This window comes from Anoplophora glabripennis, unplaced genomic scaffold (genome assembly GCF_000390285.2).
Source record: "Anoplophora glabripennis isolate ALB-LARVAE unplaced genomic scaffold, Agla_2.0 scaffold13, whole genome shotgun sequence".
Classification (NCBI taxonomy): domain Eukaryota; kingdom Metazoa; phylum Arthropoda; class Insecta; order Coleoptera; family Cerambycidae; genus Anoplophora; species Anoplophora glabripennis.
This window is the reverse complement of record NW_019416478.1, coordinates 509,470-536,266: the sequence shown is the minus strand read 5'-3', so window position 1 is coordinate 536,266 and position 26,797 is coordinate 509,470.

Sequence of the window (26,797 nt, the reverse complement as noted above, 5' to 3'; positions counted from 1 at the left end):
TAAGTCTTCATCCACGTTGACATAACTAATGAATATTTGATGTCTTGCAGCATTTCGGAATCTTGAGAAATTCGTACTCTTAGAAGTCCTGGTTCATCTATATGTTCATCCAATTGAAATTCATCATCATTTTCCCTAAGCACCTTCTGTATACTGTATACCCTGTATAGCATCTATATACCTGAATGGATGGCTGATTCGGATTCAGTAACCCCGACAATCTAAGAAATATGTGTTTTGGACAGATTCCACGGCTTCTCTTCATTTGACCTTACAATGAGTCTTCTTCAATTTATACCTCGCGGTACTATAACTCCTACCTTTCGGCGACTATATTTCGAAAAATATAATTTTCTCAGCTTAGTGCCTATGACTTTTTATCTAAGCTTCGAGAACTATTCAAATTCAAATTTTTAGAACTATCGGCTGGAAGCCATTTTTCATAAGGAACCTGTGGAGTAATTTTATTGCTAGGCGTTTTTATACATGTTCAACTGACTTCGGAAAGACTATACTTTCTTGTGCAAATTGTGCGCGTATTGCAAACAGATAAACACCCTCTATGTGTTCTCAATTGTTTAATCTGTTAAATCATATCATTTGGCATTACGCATCACCTTCCAACAGGAAGGAAAGCTCGCTTAAGAAATGTGTAAAAAATAGCACGCATGAATGCATCTTGCACCTCGGAGGACGTTGCACTGTGAAGTACAATGTACAGACATATTTTTTCTCGTGCGTTCATATTTAACGAATTATTATTGTACAGTGGCAGCGTCTCTGTAAACATCACATCCTCTCAGGATATAATTGAAACAGAAAACACAAGTTATGTCAGTGAACCGGTTGTATACGCCGGTGTTATTTTTAATTTCACGCACAAACATTTATAAGCTTATATATAAACAAGTCTGTGAAGGTATATCCGATGAACAAATATTGGGATGGCAGTCGTCGCTATTTCTCAACCGATAATTCAGAATGTCGTCGTCGAGTGGAAGGAAGAAATGTGTTTTTTGTAATTGTTTTATTTGTACAGGAGTTAGTATTAATGGACTCGGTGAAAATTAAATTACAGAAGTATATATGTCAGCAAATAGCAATAAATTGATGGCATTTTTTAATAATCTTTTGAATTCTACCATGCGAACTATTAAACATGGTTCAGAATTAAAGTTTTCTAAGATTAATTTCAAATTTTACAAACATTAAAATCATTTAATCAGCGTAAGGATTATACAAAAAGACATCGCCTTGTATATAGTCTCCGAATTCAGTTGAACCTAGCAATAAAATTTAATAGGAGTTTCATAGGCGTCTCTAAAAAGTTTTCCGCTAAAAGTAAAAAATAAAAGTAATTTGTATATAATGTGTAGAAAATTTCAAATATTCATTTGGCCAACAACATATTTTAATTATTTATGTCCTCAAACAATTATTGATCGTAAATTTCGGTTTGTTCCGTTTCGAAAGGTCTCCAAAATGCCATGTTGTAATAATATTAGTAAACAAAATATCCCTCTTATTTCTCCCATTCACAATTGTAATATGAATGATTAATAGAGGGTGCCTATAATAAATTAAATTACCTGAATCACACCAAATTCCGCATTGATGCACTGCACTGCTAGGTAATTTGTCGACAACTGAAATTTATGGCCAGTCGCCCAGTCCGGCTGTGTTTGTTCGTCGTTTGCCCGCGCGCATTCTTCAACTGGGCGACCAGACCTGTATATGGGTATGGCTAAATAAATATGGGAACAAGTTTTTTAAATATTTCAATACCGAGATGTTGCGTAGCGACCGAACCTGGTACATACCGCCTAGCTCTTTGGTTTTAAATTGAGATCGGAAGGACTATACCTATAAATAGCTTAGTTATATATTATTTAAAATAACTACTTTAAACCTAGGAAAACTGGCCCAATTTCATTTATTAACGGGAAATATCGATACTGACGTAACCGATCTTTGTGGAACACCTTCTTGTATGCATAAATATCGTAAAAATGGCCATAAATCTGTCCGAACGGCGCTTCATTTAAATAAAAAAACAGTTACCCTGGTACCTGTCCCCGTGTTCCATAAATTTTTTGCCATAAGTATTATTTAACAGAGCCCCCTTTCCTTTATTGCTGCAAATGGCGATATATTTTTTTCCCGGGACCTGTTCCGACCGTTTATTCTTGTATAACAAATGAGCTCTGATAAAGGCAGAAATGTTATGAATAAGAAAAAAAATCGAAAGCGAGCTCGCGACTCCAAACTATTGCAAGGGGGCGATTCACTTGGAAACATAGTAGGCTGCTGTGATGACGAATGGAGACGTAGTCGCACTTTTATGAAAATGATTCGAACACGAGACGAAACGTAGTCATTCATTTTTGCCAATTTTTAATAAATAATCTGAAAATTTTGGTCTTATCACATATTTGTGTTCGGAAGTTTGCTTCTTGCACCATACTATAATCAGTCAAGTTTAGTGAACTGTAGTTGTACGCTTTAAATTAATTTAGAATGAAGAGTCATAGTCATGATATAGTGTAAATTTTGTATTAATTCTAGACAGCATCTAAATTGATCATTTGAAAAGATTGTTCCTTAGACAATTCTAGAGACAAGAAGTTTTAACAAACTGAAGGTGTACAATTTAGATTCTTGATTTATATTTAAAAAAAAATATCAATATTCTGCAAATATATGACTTAAATTCATGTTCTTTAGATGTTCTACACCCAAAAGAAAAACTACACTACTCTAGACTCAGGGGTCACTGGATTTGATAACGCAGTATTAAGATTATTATAAAATGTATGTAGATAGCCTCTAAATTTAGGCCGTAATTTTAGTTATTGTTTAGAACATTATAGATCCAAATGGCTTGTTGATCTAAAGGTCTACCTTCTAAATTCTTTAGTTAGTCTCTAAAGTCACAAAATTTCATTATAAAATTGTAATTTTTAGAAACATCAAGGCCCCCCAAATCCATGGCACATTTTCAAAAAGTTGTCCTTCAGACCGTTCTATATTCAAAAGATAAACTAGAGAGCAACTCTTCAGATTCCTGAGACAGACTCAGAAGTCGCAGGTTTTGATAGCATAGTGTTAAAATGTTTATAAAATCCTCTAAATTCAAGTCACAAATTTAAGACTTTGTTACTTAAAATGTTGTATATTCTAGATCCAAACGCCTTGTTAAACTGATCTATAATTTAAAATCCTGATGTAGACTATAAAGTCACAGGTTTTTATAATCTAGTGTTAAAATTGAAAAAAATATAGATATCCTTGAGATCTATAATTTTAGAATATTCTTGGTTAGAATATTCTAGATCTATGTGGCTTGGTAAATTAAAGCTCCACTATTTAGGTTCTTAATTTAGATTATATAGTCACTGGTTTTCATGGTAGTGTTGAAAATGTTACCTTCCTCCAAATGCATGTTTTAATGTCAAACAGTTGTTCCTCAAACGTTCTACATCCAAAAGATAAGACATCCATGCAATTGTGTTAGAAAATTGTTGCTCAGAACATTCTAGATTCATACGCTTGATCAAACTAAAAGTCTAGTTTTTGATTTATACTCTTAATTCACATGTTTTTATGACAAACTGCTGAATTTTTTTTTAGATATCGAAATCTTCTAATTCGGTGTCGTAATTGTTTGATCAAAGAGTTGTTCTTGAAACGTTCTACATCCAAAAGATAAAATAAGGATCTAAGTACACTTTAAATTCTTAAAATAGACACAGAAGGCGCATGCCATGATAATACAGTGTTAAATGTTTATAAATGATATCCTCTAAATACATATGTACCTTAAACATAGAACGTTAGATACAATGTACAGGGTGTAAGAAGTTTTCAGCATGAGATAGATTAATGATGAATGAACGTCGTCCAAATAATCATCCTTATTAAAAATAATTTAGGGACTTACCAAAAAACAAAATTCAGTAATTTTTAAACGCACAAGTATAAAACAAACTACAACATATGCTCAAAATGTCCACCACCATTTTCGACGCACACACAACAGCTTCGAATCTAATTTTCGCGCACTCGCTGGAAAACGCCTCAAGAAAAGGAAATAGTGGTACGCAAAAAACACTCCGACACGGTCGAATCCAGATACCAACTGAATTGCGTATTTCTGGACAGCTTAGTACCTCGTGTTAACCGCCGCACCGTTGTCACATTGCTCGATATGAATTTTATCGAATTTTTAATTTATTACAACGCTAATTATTTGTTAGAATTAAGCATAAAGAAGTCCAAAAATGTGATAAACATTGTCAATATTCCTTAATTAATCGAACTTTTGTACATCAAAAGAATTTGATAATTTTTTTCTTTTAAATGGTTTAGTTTAGGACCCATGTCATATAAGGTTTTTTGTTTATTTTAATGTATTCTATCGTCTGTTAAAATTAAGCCAGTCAAACTTTTTAACCCCCTGTATACAACAGAATCAGTTACTTTTTAAATAAACATACGTCTTGAGAGTATACTTCATAGTTCATCCGTCATTCGAAAATGCTGTAATTTAGATTACTGGACGTTCACCTCAAATTTCAATTTTTTTTTGTCGGATCCGGGAGCGGGGCATGATTGATTCGCCGTCTCCCCTAACGAATGGGTGCAATGATTAAATATAGGACGTCACTCGTTTCCCAGTCGCTTTTCAAGCTAATTTACCAGAGAGGGCCGTTAAAAAACAAGAGTGTCAACATCGGCGACACACTCGCAAGATTAACTTAAACCTATTAAGATAATTATCCTTGTATCTCGTCTCGCGGCTCCCCTTCTCCCCACCGCCTAGTTTTAATGCGAGAATCGAGCAGGCCGCCGGCCGGGGCGAACGGAAATAAATTTACAACTTTTGAATAATTCCTAAAGTTTACCGGGAACTCTTAGAACAATTTCGAAAGATCAAAGAAAAAACTTTCCGCTTGTTTTAAAAACTTAATGTCGAACTTTCGCATAATAGACTTTCTTAAAACATTTTAAATATTTTAATTACGGACGCGAACTAGACTACAAAGAACAATAATCGCCCCTGCTATTAAAATTTTCGAATACGTGCTGCCGCCGGCGGTTTATTTTTGGCAATAAAACGGTAAAAAGAGACCTGTTATATCTGCTAGTTACCGCGGTTTGAAGTTCATTACGATTCATGCGGTGTCTTCCTCATATTCTCTAAACTTCCCCTGTTTCTCGCCTCCTTTGATATAAAATTTTGTAGCGGCGAATATGCGTTAAGCTTAGTTTACAACGTTCATAGAAAATTGTAAGGTGCTCTGGAATATTTTTCTATCTAAATTACCCTAGTTCCTCACCTTTGCACTTCACCATAAAAAAATAATTGAAAGAGCAGAAAAGTTAAAAAACATGAATGTCTTAGTTCCACCATCGCTTACGAAAATTGTATATCTAATACTAAGTCTACACTATCTTAGAAACTACTGCAATTCAAACTGTAATTTAATAAGGTAGTTCGATAAGAAATAATTATACAAAGTGTACCGGAAATAGTGGAGGGTGTACCAAAAGCGTAGAATTTTAATTGTGCGCCATTTTCATTCTGAAGAGTTGGCAGCATTGTGCAGGATCACGTGTTGACAGATTGTGAAAATTAATTACAAATACTGAACTGAGAGTGTGTAGCTGAGATGATGCGCAAATTACGCAGTGATTGTCAATGGAGATCGATATTGAGAGATGATATTCAATTTTTTGTGGCTTCATTTGGATGGCATGAATTTGGATGACATGTGCCACCTGCCATGAGAAACTATCCACTTGTTACGGCATAAATTTTATGGACGACTCATCTCGCGTAAAAATTAAGTGAAATGGTAATGTCTCCTCTTTAAAAACATGCGAAAACTTTGATAACTTTTTAATTAATAAAGTCTTTTTCCCTCCTATCAAGGTCTGCGTTTGGAATACCCTCTATAACTACTTGACCGAGGTAATTATAAATTGTAAGACAATAGAACGACGCTATTAAATTTTAATGTAATGAAACTAATACATGTTCTTGTGGAATTATACTAAAATACTTTTTATACGTGATTAGAATTTTGACTATTTTGTGCAGAATGGATTACAATAATATACAGGGTGGGCCATTAGTGTGAGAAAGTAAAATAACTCCCTTGTTACTCATAATACAGTAAAAAAGTTGTACAGAATCGAGAAATCTAAACCACAAAATTAATTTGAAACGTACAGGGCGATGGGAAAGATTACATTTTTTTTAAATGGAACAGCCTGTATATTTTTAAAGATATGGATTTCTGAGAAAAATCTATATATGGCAATATAAACAGTTTATCATTTTAGTGCGGGGTTGCCAAGTTATGTAGAAAATTGTTTCGAATTTTGGAAAAAAACATGACCTCGAAGAAGTTGTATTAACTTTCAGCTACTAACACTTGGAGCAAAAATATTTGACAGAGTTATAGGCAAATGTTATACAAAGGCTCCTATATTAGCTAATATCGATATTTTATACAGGGCATTTTTTATAATACGATCATTTTTAGAAAGTTTTAACTTGATTTTCTAAAATTTTTCAAATGGAACACCCTGTGTTTTATTGTTCTATTTTATTCACTTATCCACTTCAACTTTTACTAAGCATGTTCTATATCTAAAATTGTTAGTTTTTAAGATATAGCAACATTTCTGAAAAAACACAAATAGATATTAAATAATAAAATTAACTCAAAATGGAATGATAAATTATGAACTGACAAGTTAACACAATGTGACAGTTTTTTCCAAAGCCATTTCGTGCGACCGAAAATAATAAAAATTAGGGTTTTCCAGCAATGTTACTATATCTTAAAAACTAACAACTTTAGGTGTAGAACATACTTAATAAAAGTTGAAGTGGACTGATATGTGAATAAAATAGAACAATAAAATACAGGGTGTGAAAGTTTGAACTTTCTAAAAATGAGCGTATTATAAAAAAAATCCCTGTACAAAATATCGATATTAACTAATATAGGAGTATTTGCCTAACATTTGTCTATAATTCTGTTAATTATTTTTGCTCCAAGTGTTAGTAGTTGAAAGTTAATACAACTTCTTCAAGGTCATGTTTTTTCCAAAATTCGAAGAATTTTCTACCTAACTGGGCAACCCCGCACTAAAATGTTAAACTGTTTATATTGCCATATATATAATTTTCTCAGAAATCCATATGTTTAGAAATATACAGGGTGTTCCATTTAACAAATGTAATATTTGGCGTGTCCCGTTTTTACTAATCGCCCTGTATGTTTCAAATTAATTTTGTCCTTTAGGTTTTTTGATTCTGTAAAACTTTTATAAAAACTTTTTTCTGTATTAGGAATAACAAGGGACTTATTTTACTTTCTCACACTAATGGCCCACCCTGTATATACATTTTCCGTGTAGTTTCCACTCTTAGTGTAAACTACGCTTTAATTCGAACTATATTATAGGGTGGTTCTACAGGAAATAACTATACAGGGTGTACCAGAAATGAGTTAATGTTTAATCAGCGTATTTTACTACTAAAAATAAGAAAAAAGTTTGGAAGTGAATACTGTGAAGTTTAAATTTTTAATTTTCTATCCGGAGTTATGTTCGGCTATAGGGGAGATGTGAGTAAATGTTGACGAAACTACTTCCGGTAATGTTTTATCTTCTTAACCTCAAAAGGCTTTAGCCCTTCCAGGAAACATTTCCCAGTACGGTTCACTAATAACCAAAATAATCTAAAAATTTTATGAGACCCAGGATTCTAATGATTTTTTTTTAATACAGGGTGTAAGAAGTTTGACTGCCATTACTTCAGCATGAGGTAGAGTAATCATATATGAACAAAGAAGTTGTATATTACAGGGGCGTAAGATTAACAATTTTCAAAATACAGCGAGTATTAATATTGGGGAGTTTCATCACAACGTGACGACAGCGCTTAACCTAACGCTACACAGCTGATGCATAGCACGTGTGTACGCGGCAGACTTGTCCTACGGAAAAAATGTAAACGACTATTATTGTGAAACATTTAGTAAATTTCAAGACAATTGTTTTCCAGTTTTTAAATAAATAAAATAAAATGTATCGATTTTGTAGTATGAAGATAGGTTGTGCTTAAATTTTAGCTCAAATTTTAGTAATTATGAATCTAATAAAATACAGGAACTTAACTTTTAATCAAATTATGAATTTGAAAAATATGTAATTAACGTACCCAAAGATTCACGTCATCCAAATAATCATACGCATTAAAAATATTTTAGGTACTTACCAAAAAGCAAAATTCAGTAATTTTTAACATAAGTACAAAACAAACTACAACTATGCTCAAAGTGTACACCACCATTTTAGATGCACGCACGACACCTTCGAATCCAATTTTCGCGCACTCGCTGGAAAACACCTCAAGAAAAGGAAATAGTGGTACGCAAAAAAACACTCAGACACGGTTCAATTCCAGATACCAACTGAATTGCGTATTGCTGGACAGCTTAGTACTTACCTCGTGTTATCTGCCACGCCGTTGTCACATTGCTCGATATGAATTTTATCGAATTTTAAATTTATTACAAGGATAATTATTTTTTAGAATTAAGCATAAAGAAGTTAAAAAAAAGTGAAAAACATTGTACTTTATGGAATTCTATGCACCAGTTATGTCAATGTTCCTTAATTAATCGAACTTCTGTACATCAAGTTGGAGATTTTGATAATTTTTTTTTCGGAAATGGTTGAGTTTGGGACCCATATCATATAAGTTTTTTTTTATTTTAATGTATTCTATCGTCTGTTAAAAAATTAAGGCAGTCAAACTTATAACACCCTGTATAGTATTCCAGACGTATTTATTAAAACAAATCTGATAATCGATGGCTTGCAACAATTTTTTCCAACAAAAAAAAAACATTTTAGGATTTATTTTTAATCTGGCTAACAGCAGCATCAGTAATCTGCATCATTTAAAACCCCAGTGCGCCAAATTTGGTAGATTAATATTGCAGTATAATTTTTTATACAGACTTAAAGTTGTAAGTTCCTGTTTCAGTTTAATAACCCTTGGAGGTATTGAAAATACCTGAGGATGATGAAAATTAGTCAGTTACTGGCACACCGCAATTATCAAATCAGGAATGCCAGTAATTGCCTAATTCTTGCCAACTTCTGTCAGCTTTCTAGACTTTTTAACTGAAACGGGCAATAAACTTAAAACATTAAATATGTATAAAAAATATACTGCACTATAAACCAGTGAAATTTGCGATACTTTGGCTTTAACTAATGCTGGATTACGTAGACGTTTAATAAAAAAAATTCTAAGTGGTTCTCCGAAATATTGTCTCCAAAATTGTCGAAGGGGGCTGCGGATTAACAACTAAGGATCTAAATCCACCGATTTCCGAGATATAAGGTGTTGAAATTTAAAAAATAGTACGTTTTTTAAAAAAAAATATGAAAATGCTTTGGATTGATTGATGGAACTTTGGGTAGTGGTTTCACCAGTCAAAACTAAAAATGAAATGATATTGTATACCTATTTCAGTGACGATATCTTCCATTTTATACGAAGAACGAGTACCTAATTTTCTAATTACAATTTTCTAAATTTAATAATAATAAATAAACATGTAGAAGTATTATTTACCTAGACATCTAGTTTTATTTTACATACAATGATACCATCAAATACCAAAATATCGTAGGCATACACATTTTCCATTTTTTGGAAATTATGCCCTCTCGCTGATCCTCAGATTTCGAACATTTTTTCTTTTAATTACATATTACATTTTGCTAAAAATTGTTTTTGAAATAAAATTTAATAAATATTTTCTGGAAACAAATACTTTTGCAATTTATTCAATGATGTACCACATCAACTAATTTTAAATTAAATCGAAAATCACTCGTTTTCTGAAAAGAAAAAATAGAAAATATCGGACTTCGTTGAAATACAATACCGAATAAATTGTTCGAATTTCAAAAAACTGAGTGGTATAGAGATTATGAAATTTTCAACGAAATTATCATCCAGTGTCTTCGCTGCTGTTTGATATCAGTATTTGTTTATGAATTCCATTAATTTTTTCCCACTAACCTAGTCGGTACAGGTAAAACATCTCTTAATTATTTATTTATTTAGAATTCCAATACCGAATGGGACAAAGTTCCAATCACAGGACATGATGAAACAGAAAAGTAAAAACTAAATTAAAATGAAGACACGTCTAACATTAAGTGTAAAGACATAAGTTCTGCAGGATAAAAAAAATTAGAAGGTTGTTCTGATTTTTAATGGGCCAAGCTCTATAAACTTTTTCTCTATACTAATTTCGAGACACTGTATAAAATGCAAATACATACGCGAATATTTTAAGAAGGAAAAGCAATACGAAGTTATTTAGAGGGTTCTTATGAGTAAACTTGCTATTAACTAATTAATATAATTAAAATTGGGGTACCGCCCATTTAAAAAAGAAACTACAAGTAATGAAGAAGCTATTCTGAAATGCGATTATGGCGACAAGACGACTAGAATTTACGGCCTCACCTCGGTGATTTATGTGTTTTTTGAGAAGTCGGAATTATACGGAATTAATAGCTCCCTGAAAGTTCCTACAATAAAATTAATTAATAGAGGAACGTCATGAAGAGCACAAAAAGTGTGCATCTAAAATTGTAACGATCTATCTGGAGTCTTAGGTTTTCAGACGCGCCGTCTTAAATCAACCGGGATGTATATATAGCACTGGAAGAGTTTCGTCGAAATGATATCCGTAAGCCGTGTTATCATTAATTGCTTCGGAAACGCCCAGATCAAAAGGCAACTATTTTGGAGCTGTAACAACAACATAATCTTCCTGTTTGATGATCACGACCGGATAAATTATTTAATTACAAAACATGTCGTTCGGTTATTTCCTGAAGAAATATATCTTTTTTCAGTCAAACGTTTTAATGCTGTTTAATAACATGTAGTGTATACCGTAAATATTTTAATCCGATACGTGACGAAATTACGTTAAATTTATGGTAACAAGAAATTTGTTTATTGAAACCAAACCTTTTATTTGATTAGCTATAATCAAATTAATAAGTTATTTCTTTTAACCGAACCCTCTGAAAAAAATTTTTTAATGATTTATTTACCTTCAATTTCTATTATAATTTTTTTATCGACTGTAATTTTACAAATATGCTATGCAATTCTATTGTTAGAAAGGTATTATTATAAGTTACAAGAGACGTTGTAATATTATCATCATGTTTAGATTTGTTTTAACACATTTGTAACTAAAAAGCTCTATCATTGTATTTAATTTTTTTTAGTAAACGGAGACAATTACAAAACTTTTCTGATTACCGTCATCTGCCGTTGCGTAGGAAAATAATATTTTTATCCAACACTTGTATAATGATACTATAATTTCTTTGGTTTTAAAGGAATAATGTGGCCTATAAGTTACCATAAAAAGACATATGTTTGGTTTATTTTTCTAGTTTTTATTAGAAAACCAATTTGAAACAATAATAAGTCAAGTCAACAAATAACCTAAAATGCTACAAACTTACATTCTACCTACTTATTAATATTAATATTAACATTAACATTTATGGTAAAGCTGTAATTTGATGCCAAAGGATTATTGGAATCATTTTGTGATTGTGATAAATTTATAGAACAGGTTGCCCCTTTGCTTGTGCTTGCTTCTGGAGTCTGCACCCCTTGTATATTTTTAGCGATATCAGTTTTGTTGGAAATTGACTCTTCAATACAGGGTGTAACTAAATAAGTGTAAAACATTTAAGGGGGTGATTCCTCATCGAAAGAAAAAAGATAGGATCTTTCATATAAAGAAACTTCATTGGAGCATCACTTGTTAAGATACAGCCCCTTAAAGGGGGTACATAAAATTTGTTTAACAATTTTTTTCACCAGCACTAAACAAGTTACAATATTGAAATTAACCTGACATTTTCTACTACCAAGAAGACACTTAGCCAGTAATTTATTTGGTTTACCCCATGGTTGTAAGGGGTGGAAAACGCAACCTCTAAAATTTATTTCCAACGTAACTTTTTGTCTTATTATTTGTTTACCATTTAAAAATTTATTTCCGATAGCCTGTTTCATTCTAAAAAAAAATGTCTCTTGAATTTTTTGCCCAAATTAAACCAGTTCGCAGCAAAAAATTATTTTACGAACAAGATACATATCGCCATAAAACGAAAATACGAAACTAATTTATCTAGTAGGCCGCCATTAGCGATACTGACAATTAAATTGGAATCAAGCTGTCAGTTTGTAAATTTTTGAAATTGAAGTAATACTAATTGTGTATTGTTCTGTTCTTAATTTGTTACTTTAATAATTCACTTGTTATTAAAATGGCATACACAAATGAGGAAATGGCTGATATGCATTACGTTTACGGTCTGTCGCAGGGGAATGGGTTAGAAGCTTCTACAAGATATGCTGAAATGTATCCTCAACGGCAGCATCCTTCACATAGAATATTTGTCTGACTTCATCAACGATTACGTGAATATGGTTCATTCAACAAAAGAACGCAGGATTGTGGTCGCCATCGAGAAGTAAGAACACCACAGCTTGAGGCAGCAGTACTTAATTTGATAGAAGAACAACCTACTACCAGTACTAGAAAGATTGCTTTCCAGCTAAATGTTGATCATATGACGGTATTTCGAATTTTAAAGGAACATCTCTTATACCCTTACCATCTGCAACGAGTACAGGCACTGTTACCGCGAGACTTTCCGAACCGTCTTGAATTTTGCAATTGGATGCTGGAAATGATTAGAAGAAATCGTGACTTTCTGAAGACGATCGAATTCACAGACGAATGTAGTTTTTCTCGGGACAAGATTATTAATTTTCATAATTACCACATATGGGCTGATGAAAACCATCACGCTATTGTCGAAACTAACCATCAAGAACAGTTTTCTCTTAAGGTGTGGGTCGGAGTTATTGGGGATTATTTAATTGGGCCTCATTTTCTACCTCCTCGATTAAATGGTGAGGCATACGTTCAATTTTTAAGAAAAGTGCATCCCCCCGTACTGCTGGAGGAAGTTCCTTTGGGCGTCAGAAGGGATATGGTTTTTATGCATGATGGGGCTCCCGCCCATTTTAGTCAAGTAGCACGTCAGCATTTAACTGAAACATATGCAAATCAGTGGATAGGTCGAGGAGGACCACAGAATTGGCCCGCTCGATCCCCGGATCTCAATCCTCTGGATTTGTCTACTTGGGGCCATTTGCAGCATTTGGTTTATCGTACTCCTGTTCGCGATGTAGAGGACTTAAGAAACCGCATTATCGATGCGTGCAGGGTAATTAGAGAGACTCCAGGAATATTTGAGCGAATACGTGGCTCAATGCGCCGACGTCTAGACGCATGCGTAATGTCTGAAGGTAGACATATTGAACATTTACTATGATTTCTACATGTTGTATGTTTTGTTATTATTAAATTAGTTTTGATTATTCCCCTTTAATCATTTAATGCAGGTAGTAACTACAAAATAACAGTAAATCCAGTCCGCATTTATGACGATGTATCTCTGTAGTTGTTCGTAAAATAATTTTTTACTGCGAACTGGTTTAATTTGGGCAAAAAATTCAAGAGACATTTTTTTTTAGAATGAAACAGGCTATCGGAAATAATTTTTTAAATGGTAAAAAAATAATAAGACAAAAAATTACGTTGGAAATAAATTTTAGGGGTTGCGTTTTCCACCCCTTACTACCATGGGGTAAACCAAATAAATTACTGGCTAAGTGTCTTTTTGGTAGTAGAAAATGTCAGGTTAATTTCAATATTGTAACTTGTTTAGTGCTTGTGAAAAAAATTGTTAAACAAATTTTATGTACCCCCTTTAAGGGGCTGTATCTCAACAAGGGATGCTCCAATGAAGTTTCTTTATATGAAAGATCCTATCTTTTTTTCGATGAGGAATCACCCCCTTAAATGTTTTACACTTATTTAGTTACACCCTGTATAACCTTCTGCCACGGTAGATGACTTCCATTAAGTGTTGTAATATCCCCTCTAGCATTGGCCAAGAGAGTTGTAGATGCGCGACACAAGCTATGCCCTGTATATAAATTATAATCTGTCAAGCCCAAAAATCGCGCAACAACATTAAGGATTTTTGACAGCTTATTGATACCAACACATTGACGTGTGCATTTTGCCTTTTGAGAATTACAAAAGAAACTTTTATGGTGCACATTTTAAGGCCTTAGCTTAGAATATTTTCTAATTAATTGAATTGGATTAACACAAAATCCTTCATTTAACACAGCGAAGCTTCTTGGTTTGTTCGTTTTAGTATTTGAAATCATGATACTCCCCTTTGTCCTCTATATTGTCTATGCAAAAACTCCTAATATCAACGCCACCTAAAAACAACAAATTTAATAAATATAACTCAGTTAAACTATTCAGTAGAACCTACCTTATTTATAAGATGATCTTTGTCTAGGACTTCACGCAAAAATTGTTCGATTTGTTCTCTTTCTACCTTATTTATAAGATGATCTTTGTCTAGGACTTCACGCAAAAATTGTTCGATTTGTTCTCTTTCTAAGACCTTGGATTTTTTGGTTGAAAATGTTTGTGCTTAGACTTTAGAAATGCCGCTAGTCTGCCGAATTTAGAAATTTCAATGTTCTTGTAAACTCTCAAAGTTGACTTCAACATGTAATATATAGTCCACAATATGGATGGAGCTAATTTCTCACTTAAATTGAAGAAATAAGCCAGCAAGACATCTTCATCCCTTCTTTGATTTTGAAATCTTGAAATTCCTCCAGTTCTTTGTTGTATATAGATTTTGATTTCTCTAGAATGATGCGTGCAGTAGCCGCATTAGCATTTTTTAAAATTTCAGATGGAATTTCCACATTTTCCATTTTTTCAGTCTTGATTTTAGGATTTCAACGTATTTCAACTCAAAAAATATTGTTTGTTTACTGACAACCCTTGGTTACAGACACAATTTAGGTTGACACTCGCATCCTTTGTAATATCTAGAAATACATTCATTTCGTTAAATTACATTGACAACTTGAAATTTTAAGTAATTTTTAATTATTAAAACGAAATTCTATGAAAGTGTTGGATAAAATTTTGTATGGCACACATGTAATACATCATATAAGTCACTTGGAAAAACATTTCCCAGCGTGACTTATATATACCGTAACACAACCATAAATAACTAATTATTCCCATATCATAAAAATAAATTTCATTAATAGTTCTTTAAAATGAGCCGTCGTTTCTTGAAATCGATTAAGGCATTTAGCAGTTATGACAATTTAAAGATTTCAAGATGGCGTCCTTTATACTGGCGTTATGGTAATAACAAAAAAAAAAGTTCAAACAGAACTTATGAAGGGTTTAACAGTGTATCTAAAAAGTGTATTTTCAGCTTAGGTTATATAAGCGAAATTTCGAAAAAGCGACAATTCTCTGTAACACTATAGTAGTTACACCCTCTAGCGGTGAAGTTAAAAACTTCATAATCGTATCACGTCTAGTTTCCTATACATAGTCGCTCCGTACCGTTAATGGATCACTCTATATATTCGTACAAAGTATGCAGTGCATCGTTTGGAAAAAAAATCGCTCCATTGGCACTGACGAAATCCTGTTCTATTCTGGAAAAAAAAATCAACACAAAAAATTCAAAAATATCGATATCTCGGCAACCAATAGTCGCACAGAGACCTTTCAAAAAGCTGGTTAACACTGAACAAACAAGCTAACTGTATAGAGATCAGTTCATTGAGTTCTAAAAAGATTTCATACGTCCGTAGACAGTCCTAAAAAAAATTGCTCGATAACCGTAACTCATTTGTTGTCAAAAGATCTTGAANTCATTTAACACGTAAAATTAATTAATTTTTTAATTTTTTTCAAATTAATGTCAAAGATCCTTGTAGAGGATTTTTCGAATTTTCAAAACTGCGGTTGTATTTAGTATGCAATAATTTTTTGCTGAGAAATGGATGATTAAAGAGAAAAGTGTCATTTTTCAATCAACAATCGATATCTCGGCAACCAATAGTCGCACAGAGACCTTTCAAAAAGCTGGTTAAAACTGAACAAACAAGCTAACTGTAATCAGTACATTGAGTTCGAAAAAGATTTCATACGTCCGTGGACAATCCTAAAAAAAATTGCTCGATAACCGTAGCTCATTTGTTGCCAAAAGATCTTGAAACTAGATACTTAAAGCTTCTAAATCAAATTTTATCTCGACACGACCATTTTTCACTGAGATACACCCTTTCAAAACTCACTAAAACGTTTATAAAACTTTTGGTTCCCTTAATTGTTTCCGATAGTGTGTTAATTGTCCTTTTTCGAAAATTTACGATAACATAATAAGTGCACGACTTTAAGTTGTTGAAAGGAAGGTCTGTAGTAAACAAACATAAAATTTTCAACGCTGGCTTTTCCGTGGGCGTAAACACGTCCGAGAAAGCACATCCTAAAAATGAACTTTATTTATCGTACCTGACATAGAACAGATTTATGCTTCCTATTAGAACAGAGCAGGAGAGGCTTTATTAAAATTATGTTCTTCGCCATACCGTCCACGTCACGTGATCTTAAATTGCTTTGGAGCCTAATACTGCGAGATCAAAAGGAAACGAGCGCCTTCTGTTGTTAAAACAGCTTAATCCCTTACTAATCTAATTCTTATTTAAAGCGTATAATTACGAAATGTTTGTGTAGTTTACGCGGCTGTAAGTTAATTGACTGTTTTTTACCTCCCCACCTCGCTCTAACTCCCTCCGCTTCTAATTGGTCGTATTTCTTTATTAGTATGACATGAAAACGGGGCGTCCTCGGATTTATCGAGCCCAAATTCCTTAATTTCGTCGCCGCTTAAATAAACTATAATAAAGATTTCTCCGAATGGATTCCAATTTCATTCATGCCTGCGTTGAAAGGGAATATTCTTTGTTGTTGTATTTTCGAATTTAATTTGGATGCGTCAAGGATAACATTTGGTTCCAATTGAAATTGTCTGTGGGAGTCCCACCGGGAACTGCGTCGATCGATATCCAAGAAAGTACTGCTCTGAAAAATTTGAAAGTTTGGCAACATGGCAATGTCCCTAGGGCGAACATAACTAAAATATCTAGAACTCCCTAGCACTTCCAGTTATACCGAAAGTCGTTGTTTTAAATGGGACACCCTATATATTATTGCATTTTCGGATTCTACTTGAAATTTGAAGGACACTTTATTAAATATTCCCTGCACCGCGGAGATGCTAGTAACTTATTTTCAGGAGCGTGATATCAAGCTTTGGTGCATGTAAAAGTCATAGATGTATCATTAAGGAGGTATATCGGGGTCCGAAGGAAGTGAGGATCGCAGGGGGGTCCTATGCTTTTCTTATGGAAATAAAATCCGCTACCAACTTGAAAAAAATAAATTCAATTGAAATTATTTGCGATAAACCTTATCTATATGTATAGCACAGAAATCTACTCAGTATGCACATAACATACATATTGAAAATTAACAACATAAAAATATCATATTTAAGTAGTTTTAAATTATATTTAATGAACGCATAAACACTATGTAGATGTGGCAACAGCGCTAACAATCGAGTGCAGTTGTACACACTGCGAACCTACAGACCTCGGACATCGGAGATATTGCGCGTCAAATTCGGGTAAAGATGCGTACGCGTTCAAAAATGTATTGTGTGTAAACTATGTACAATATAATTATTATATATAGCAAATATATCGTATTATCCTCGCGAAGATTTGTATCCTTTATTTAAAATCCGTAAATCATGTGAACTGGTAAAACAACGAGAATTATGTTAATTTAGTTCTAAAGAAATGAAATGACACTCGCGCCCATCTCTCGTCCAAGTCAAAGAAAATGTTGGATGCAATTTTGAAGGTTCTGTGATAGAAATTACATTATTACTCACTGTTCGTGTTTTTAATCTCTATTTTAGTAATGTTACAAAAGTTTTGCAACTATAACTAATTTTTTAGATATAAAGTTTGCTGAGAAATATTTATGTTCCTTTGTTATTCCGTACAAATGCTTTTATCTCAAGTATTACTAATTATATTAATCAAGTAAAGAAAACTTTATGTAACCCTAAATATTGCTGGGTAATGATTACGATGTTTTTATAAACCATTAAATATATTAAAAGGATTTATCAACTGTATTTTTTATTCCAATAAATATATCACAGCTTCCTAGTCTTTTTTAATTAATCTAGTTTTTTAAAAACATTACAAAAAATCATCTGTTGTGGATAATTTATTGTTGATAACAATGTACATGGGATTTAGGAAAAATGTATATGTTTGAAATCAATTTCGTTTTTATCAAGTCTTTCAAATGTATTCCCTCCTTGCTGTCAGCTGATTGCGACGTTGCCACATTAATCCTCAAGTCAGACAGAAATGCAATTATTGGTTTCTGTTTCTAATTAATACAGCTGTACTATGTTCAAAAATTACATTAGTTTTACATTAAAAATAAGATAATATTGTGTACTACTATCTATGGAAAAGTTTTGTTTCACAATTTCTACATTTTTTTTCTCAGTTATGGACAGAAAAAGAGCCACACCGTCCAACTTCGCCATATATTGTTCGCCTATGTTAAAATGAACAACTTTCAATAATATCTCAAAATCTAGATTAAAAAAACAATTTCAAAAAATTATTACGCACAGAGGGAGTACTGGGTAATACGCTATATAAATTTCAAGTACATCTGTGCATTTTAGTAAACCCGATATACCTCCTTAAATTGTGGTATACCAACAAATTAAAACATTTAATACTAGGTGTTCCATTTTTGCTGTTACATTTTGATAAATTCAAACATTTATAACTTTGTTAACTTAAATAGAACACCCTGTATTTCTACTCTGTCGTATGCAGATTGAAATTTCCTTTCTAGCCATACAATCATTGTTAGGGTTGCCGATACTACTTTTAGATATATTTGCAATTTTCTATTTTTTGGACAGCTTTTCTCGTATCAGACCTGTTGTCAAATTGGCCATGACCAGAGACACTCCAACACATTTGAAATAACATGACATTTGTTAAGTTAATTGACAAATTATTGTTATGTTACTATAGTACGATCGTATACGATGCAAAGTAGAGCAAAAAATTGTCGGTCTTTTATCAAAGGAAAATCGTGTCATCATTTTTAGGAGGCGTAAGATGAACCGTTTCAAATTTAAAATGAAATTGAATGTAAAATCTGAAATACCGCCGCATACGCACTGTGTTCTGGTACTAGCTGTAGTCGGCCAGGTGCATCGAGTGTACGAAGTGGTCGGTTATACGTCAAATACTAACCTGGCGAGCTTGATCGTAGAGCAGGGAACAATAAACAGTGGCGCGTACAGAGGTGAAATGTAGTACATATATGGAATTTAAATAACGAATTGGATTTATAATAAATTACATTTAAAACAAATAGTTTATGAGAATAAAGGGATTTTTGTAGGAACAGGGTTCCAGACGTGAACTGATCTCTTCATCGCACCCCATTACGATTCTTTTTTTTATAAGGAGAACGAAGTTTCAAAGCAAAAACCTTGTATAACAGATATACTATAAATATTTACAGAATGAAAACAAAATATAAATCCTATGATATGATTCTATCAAATGAAAACACTAACAANCTATCTTCAACTATTTAGGCTTCCTTCCAGAATTTCCTACCTAAGTGCCTGTTTTTTGTGCTTCCTTCTATCGACCGTTAATATTACTTTTTCATTGTTATACAACACCTATGTAACAGGTGACGTCGAAGTTGATAAGATAAGTACGGTTTTGCACAATGTTTGAAATCAATTTTGTTTTTATCAAGTCTTTCAAATGTATTCCTTCCTTGCTGTCAGCTGATTGCGACGTTGCCACATTAATCTTCAAGTCAGACAGAAATGCAATTATTGGTTTCTGTTTCTAATTAATACAGCTGTACTATGTTCAAAACTAACATTAGTTTTACATTAAAAATAATATTGTGTACTACTATCTATGGAAAAGTTTTGTTTCACAATTTCTACATTTTTTTCTCAGTTATGGACAGAAAAAGAGACGCACCGTCCATCTTCGCCATATAAACCTATGTTAAACTTTCAACAACAATATCTCAAAATCTAGATTAATTAAAATTTCAAAAAAATGTGACATATAAGGGAGCACTGGGTAATACGCTATATAAATTTCAAGTACATCTGTGCATTTTAGTAAACCCGATATACCTCCTTAAATTATGGTATACCAACAAATTAAAACATTTAATACTAGGTGTTCCATTTTTGCTGTTACATTTTGATAAATTCAAACATCTATAACTTTGTTAACTTAAATAGAGCATCCTGTATTTCTATTCTGTTGTATGCAGATTGAAATTTGAACTTTTAGAGATATTTGCAATTTTCTATTTTTTGGACAACTTTTCTCTTATCAGACCTGTTGTCAAATTGGCCATGACCAGAGACACTCCAAAACAATTGAAATAACATGACATTTGTTAAGTTAATCGACAAATTATTGTTATGTTACTAGTTTTTGCCGAATAATTAAATAAAAGTGCCTGGCGATCGTTTAAATTATTCTAATGAGGGTTATTTTAATTTGTTTGTTATTGAATTTTTCAATGAAATGTAACCGAACAAACATATCTAACTATTCTCCAAGATGAACTGGTTCCTGCCTTAGCGGTTTTATTCCCCAATAATTTGGATCCTGATTTATTTGACCAACGGATATGATTTCAACAAGACGGGTCACCACCACATTTTGCTGAAAATGTATGGGCCTATCTCAATCAAGTGTTTCCGAATAGGTGGATTGGAAGAAGAGGATCAATTGAATGGTCAGCAAGATCACCCTATCTTACCCCATTGCATTTTTTTATGGGGATATCTAAAAAGCAAGGTTTATGCTACTAAACCTAAGGACGCTGTAAAGCATTTGTAAAGATGTTTTGTAAAATTACTTTTGACCTTTTTTTAAACACCCTGTGTATAAAATGAATTAACATATCTTTATTTTCAAACGTTGGCTGTTCATTTTATCAGAGATTATATTATAAACAAAACCGTGCACCGTCCACGAAATTTTCTCTGGATAAACATAATTCCTTGTCGGAATATAATGCTTTCAACGCGTTCTGGCGATACGACGGCTTAATTATAAATCGATGGCGTTAAATAATAAACGGACACTGCTATTGAATTACAGATATGTTAGTAAAATTTTATATACGAGGCGCAGAAACGATCCGGTTTCGCGTTAAACTAAACAGCAACGGATTGATTTACGGCTTCCAATAAGCGAGCATCGCGTAGATGAAAAATTGTCTAATGGCCTATTTAATTACGCGCTTTGTGTCATTACATCCGCTCCCGATTGATGCCTTGGCATTAATCAGTGCAGTTAAAAAAATAATTATCGGCAAGTGGAATATATTACGTTTTTATTAATTAAATTCCTCTTATTGGCGAATCCAGCGTTCTCGGTGACATCTGGTGGCCAATAATAGAATTGTGGTGATGCGAAAAAAATTATAATAATAGCGCTTTATTGCCCAACACAAAACCCATTTTTAAGACAATTTACAAAGAAATATAGTTGCAACCACTGTACAATGTCACATCAAATAAAGAATGAACTTAAAAAAAAAATAAAAAAAATGCTACAGCAAAAAAATTATTCATAGGAATGACTTACATAATTAAAATTAACATACTTACATAACTTATAGCAATATATTTGTCTTAAACTTAAGAGACTTAAAAGTAATACTACGTCTTGACTTAGATGAGGATGAGGATTTAGATTAATTTATTCGCCTGGCACCAATATTAAAGCGTTCAAGATCCATTTGCATTTGTTGACAATCATTCAAATAGTTGACGGATGAATATATTTTTGTAGGCAGCAAATGCAAATAAAAGTATGCAACAATTAATAACGTCACTTAAATCGTTAATAAGTTACATGAACAGAAGAGGGCCCAAAGTAGATCCTTGGAAAACTCCAGAGGGAGATGTATTAATTGAAGAATCAAAACCATTGTGACAAGCTTGACAGGCTGAGACATATAGGGTTTGATGAAGTTGCAAAATAAAACACTTTTATCAATCCTATCGAAAAGCTTCGAAAAATCCTTTATATTACGTCTACCTGACTTCTGTTCTTTAGAACATTGATAAAATATTGTGACAACATAGCAAGATTGGTTTCAGATAGTACTTACGATTCCATGTTGATTGGGAGAAATAAAGTAACGCACATATATGTAGGTAGATGCTGTCATAACGTACTATTTCAAAGTTTTTCAACCTGGGATTTATCCCCACTTTTAAAGACTGGATAAACTCTGTCCATCTTCCAACAAGTTAGAAAAGTTACAGGTTTAATCGATGAATCTTATAAAAGTACCACAAAAACAGCGGCCCAATCTTTTACTATAAAAGATGGAATTCTATTTGGAGCAAAAATCATTTTATTTTTTAATTTTTCGTAGTATTTTTACGCATTAAGTTTATAAAGAGTTTTTTTATCTCAAGGACAAATAAACACTTGGCTGGCGTATTCCGTGTGAACAGCTAGGTACAATTCAAAGCAACGAGGCTAGTTTTCATTTCATAATAAATATATATTGATTCCTATTATTATTACAATACTTTAAAAATAAGCAAGTGTTACATTGGTTTCTTTTTTGAGCGGAGTGAGAAGAGGGTTAAGCAAATTTTGTTTTTAGTTTAACCCCCAACTATTTACTTTACTAAATTAAGGTTGCAACCTTGAAGAGCACATTTGGAACATAGTTCATCTTGTCTTGATTTGTGTTATGATAAGTAATACTGACTATAATAAGTGTATACTTAATGTTTTCAATTATTTCTTACAATTCAAAAATTGGATATTATCAAGTTGGTTAGGGGTGGGTGTGGATTTAATTTGCATATACAGGGTGATTCAGAACTTATCCAAATAAAAATTTGGATGTACTCTTACAAATATAATTTTGTAAAGAAAAAATCAAAAAGGGCAGTTCGAAAATTATTTAAAAATACATTTCTGCACGGCACTGGAAACTGGTCCACTGTAAAACCTGACCATGCATAAAGCGATCGGCATGGCGGCAAAGTGTGATAAAAACGGACAAAAACTTTCGCAAGGAAAGAAATAAATAGAATTTTGTAGCACTTATTTTATATCAGCAAATTCAACTGATTTTGCCTTTATTATTATTATTAATTAATAAAATTAATTTGTGGTTTTAAATAATAAAATAATTTGACATATCTGATGTTACATCTGTTCAAAATTTTATCCACATTTGGGTCCGTCTTACTCAGTTTCTATGAATTAACACAAATGTCATCTTGCTTCACCATAAATTAAAAATCTATTGTAAACACCACAGGTAATAGGTAAACACTACCGCAACGACGATTCTACAATCGGAGTTCAGTATTCGGAGTTGCTGAGGCCACGTGGCTCTCTACGCTTATTGCGAATGACGCTAGAGACTACAGTTGTCCATCCATGCAATGGTTGAATGTACTACAACTTCAATAAATTTTTTTCTCGGAAACTAAGGATTTTACAAAAAATTATTTTAAGATATTGACTCCATTTCTCATGGCGCATCTATTCCCAAATTTTTTTGGATAAGTTGTGGATCATCCTTTATTTCTTTCCGATGATCAAACACAACTGGCGTTTTTGATTTACGAAGAATATATCCATTAATGCCAAGGAAATTAATATAAAGCTTTGACAATTATTATTAGTAATAGGATAAGTAATACTTCTAATAGCAAGAAATTAGTCGATAAAATTATAGAAACCAGTTTATATTAAAAAATCAATAGATTCCTTAAAATAATTGTTGCACAAAACTAATACTATAGAAGAGTCAGTCTAGGTAACGTCCAAATGAAGCCCCTATTTCAAAGGGCATCGGATCATGACCGGTTTTGGTTGCTGTATGTACACACAACTGTTGCTCCGATTTACCCAGCGACCTGGATCTAGTACAAATTTCCTTTAATATCGGGCAAGTCCACGTCATTTTTCTTAAAACTCGTGCTCAACAGATTTCCGCACGACAGCGATAAATTGGTTTCTCGCCCACATCGTTTTCTGCACTTATGCACTATTTGATGCATATCCGTTAGGCACTGCCGGAGTGATAATTGAATGTCAAGAAGCCGTATTCTCTCTTAAGAAAACAGAGATAGAAGCGTTTCAAACCGACCAAAATATTTTGAAGAATTGCACGTATGCTGTACAACTGCAACTGTTGTTTATATTTTTCTTTCCAGAGTAATACTGACAGTTTTTTTCTAATAGTATTGTAGGAAACAACGACCCTGCGACTTACGTATTTCATCCAGCATTAAATTATACCCCCAATATTCAGAGTGTTTCTGAAATAAGTGCATTTCTTCAAAAAGACGTGGAAATAAACAATTTTCATAGAAAAACCTGCTGTCTAAAGTGTCATGTGTTTCAGATAATTAATTAAGAATTATTACGCGAAACTGAGTCCGATTTTGCATCGCCCCACTTAATCAACTGATTAACTGTTTGCAGTGCAGTAACTAGGTCTAGTTCAGTGTGGTTATGTGCACGGCGTGGGCGGGGACAGTGGGAAATGCTATTTAATGACTGTGAGAGGCCGGTAGGGTCAACCGAATGTTTCACGCATTGGGTTGACAAGCAGTGGACAAGAAGGACTGCAACGTATCTTAAATAGAGACGTTTTATACCTTGTTGAGGAAAACCCGAGCCGCAGTACTCGCGATATTACACGTGAATTGGCTGTCTCGAATACTATGTGGCGTGTATTATGAAAACAGATATTGTCCCTTTATCATGTATGTACAACATATACAGGGTGATTCACAACTTATCTAGAAAAATTTTGAAATAGATGCGACATGAGAAATGGAATCAATATTGTAAAATTATTGAAGTTGTAGTACTTTCAACCTTTACATAGCTGGACAACTGTAGTCTCTAGCGTCATTCGTAATGGAGAGCCTCAGAATACTGAAATCCGGTTTTACAATCGTCGTTGCGTGTTTACAATAGTTTTTAGTAGTTGGTATTATATAAATGGCTTGCGTGTATCGTTTTAATTTATGGTGAAGCAAGGCAACATTTGTGTTAGTTCGTAGAAATTGAATAAGACGGATCCAAATGTGTTTACACGTTTACACATTAGGTTTTATTTTTTGACATTTCTTAATCAATTCATTTTGAAATTATTTGAAATCTTGCAAAGCCGCCTTGGTTGTTTGGATTTTGTCGTTTCTAAGGTGTTTATAAACAAAACTACATAAAAGTTGCAATTTTGTTGGTTTTGAATTATTATTTCTAAATGATTTTCAAATAGAAAGTGCAGCAATTGCTGCATATAGAAATTTCAAAGAATGGTGCTAGAACAAAAATACTGGTGTTTCTGAAATGTCACTGCTAGCATATTTCATGGAGAAGTCAGGAACTTTAAAGTCACCGGCGAGTTTGTGGAGTGAATACTCAATGATTAAGTCAACTATTTTCATAGAGGAGAACGTGGATATATTAAAATACCCAAAGAGCATTTTTGAAACGTAAGAATGACGGCTATACATCTAAAAAGTCAAAAGTTTTTACAATAGAACAAGTCAACGATTTTCTCGTTCAGACACCTGATAACACATATTTGCATGCCGTTCTGATGAGTTATGCAAACTTACTTTGAACAACGTCAATTTCAAAAATTTTGATGACATTATTATAGTTACAATTTTAGATTCTAAAAATGGTATGTCACGTACGTTTACAATTACTTCGCGTCTGGGTTGTGTTTCTCACCTAGAAATTCTCAAGAAATATATCAAGATTAGATTGGAAATTAAAACTTAAATTTCACGCTTTTTTATGCGTTATCAAGCCAATCAATCAGTCGGCAAGCATACCCTTTCTATAATTCCTATTAAGATTGCACAGTTTCTTAAACTGGAACATCCTGAAACATATACAGGCCATTCATTCCGAAGAACATCGGCAACGTTAATGTCTAATACGGGAGTTGATGTACTAGCAATCAAGAGATATGGTGGGTGGAAATCAGTCACAATGGCGGAACGATATGTTGCTGACAGTTTAAGTAACAAAAATTAAATAGCCAACACAGTACAATTACTATAAATATTCATTCATAATAATTAATAAAATGTAATGTTCTTCAAATATTTCTATTTATTTGTTCATAAAATATTCATTTATAACTCGAAATCGCTTTTTTCCCTAGGGAGGTAAGTTACCTCACTTACCTCCCGTTGACCATTGCAACTTTTACTTCTACTGTAAAATCCACTTACCCCCTTAAAAACAATGTATTAATTAATACTCTATTTACTATAGTGGGAGCAGATAAATGTTATTTTACATATTTGTCATATAAATAACTATTCTGGAGAGACAGATCCAATATTGAGAATATAAAATTTGTTTTTATGGATTACATTTTAAATTTCGGTTGAGTTTTTGAGTTTATTTTTAATTAGATAAATTTTTTGACAATGAAAGATAAAAGGAAAAAAAATAGGAAGTGATTGTGCGAGATACAGAAAAAACGATAAATATAGTATAATAATACATATTTATTGTGTACAGTTATTTATTGCTAGTATAGTATGTACA